Consider the following 1,390-nt stretch of genomic DNA (forward strand, 5'->3'; position numbering starts at 1 on the left):
GGCCCTTTGCAGACTGAAGCTCAGGCCTTGGAGCAGGCCGGCCCCTCAGGGCGCTGACCGCTGGGCTGGGGCAGCAGGAGGCCAGGCGGGCGGGGCGCAGGGCTGGGGTGCGGCTGGGTGCAGCCCCCGAGCGCCCTCTGAGCCCATAGCCTGGCACAGGCCCTGAGAACTTTCCGAGGGTCACCGGTGGCACTGCCGCCCTGGCCGAGTGGCCGGGCCCTGAGTGTCCAGGGGGCTGCAGGCCGTGGGCAGAGCAACAGATGCCGGGGCGGGCAGCAAAGGCCTGCGCCGCGCCTGAGTCTCCCGCCTCAGGCCCTCAGGGCCGGCCACCGTGCGGAGGAGCTGGGACGGCGCTGCCCTGGCCAGAGGCCGTGGCCTCTGGGGGGCACTTGGGCACCACCTGGCCCCCCGCCAAAAGGCCGGGGCCGGGCCATGGCTGCAGCCTCCGGCCCCAGCGCCGCGTGGTCCTCGTGGTGCTGCGTCGGGGGTCGGGGCGGCCCGAGGTTTGGCCTCCGCCACGTGGTGAAGGGCCCGGTCCAACCGGAGCCGCCTCCGGGCTGCCCCGCGGCAGTGGCCAGACCCTGCTCCCTCATCGTGGCGTTTGGTGCCGACAGTCCACAGCGGCGCCTGGACAGCGCCTTGGTCCTGTTGGGCCTTCCCAGGGCTGTGGCTCCCGCCCAGGGCTGCCGGCAAGACCGGCCAGCCCAGCTGAGCAAGGCTGTGGGGACGGAGCTGAGCCCACAGGTGGGGGTGCCCGGGCGGGCACTCGCTGGCCTGGGCCTCCCGGCAGGTGGGCATGGACATCCTGCTGCCCCTGCGGGCCCCGGGGGACAGGTGAGCAGGTGATGGGCTGCCTCAGCCTTGGCCGAGGGCAGGGCCTGCGTGCCGGGGTCCCCTCTCCCCGCGCGGAAGGCCGGGGGCCAGGGCGGTGTGGTCAGCGCGGGCAGCAGCCAACCCCGCACCGCGCCCACGGTGGGCAGTGGCAGTGACCGTGCGGGGCGGCCGGCAGCCGCCGGGCAGGTGCGCAGGGCAGGCGTCCCGGGAGCAGGCGGGGCGGGAACAGGGTGCACGCGGGCGGGACCCCACGCTCCGAGGCCTGGACCCCCGGCGCTACGCTGGGCTGGCCCACGTCCAGCCACTGGCGTCCCTGAGGGAGCAGGGCTCCCCGTCACTGCCCGCCGCGCCCTGGCGGCCTCGCCTGGGCACCTGCCGGCCCTCCCGACCCCGCAGGGACGCGAGGACGGCGGCCGCCACACCCGGAGCGCCTCCCCGCTGGCCGGCAGCGTCCTCCAGGACCAGGACACGTCGAGGTTACTGGACCTGGGCGCCCACGCCCGCGCTTCCCGGGAGGGCCCGGCCCCAGGTGGGTCTGGGGCTGCGGTGGGGGCGC

The sequence above is a fragment of the Condylura cristata genome, unplaced genomic scaffold (assembly GCF_000260355.1).
Source record: "Condylura cristata isolate star-nosed mole 26May11 unplaced genomic scaffold, ConCri1.0 scaffold00068, whole genome shotgun sequence".
Taxonomy (NCBI): Eukaryota; Metazoa; Chordata; class Mammalia; order Eulipotyphla; family Talpidae; genus Condylura; species Condylura cristata.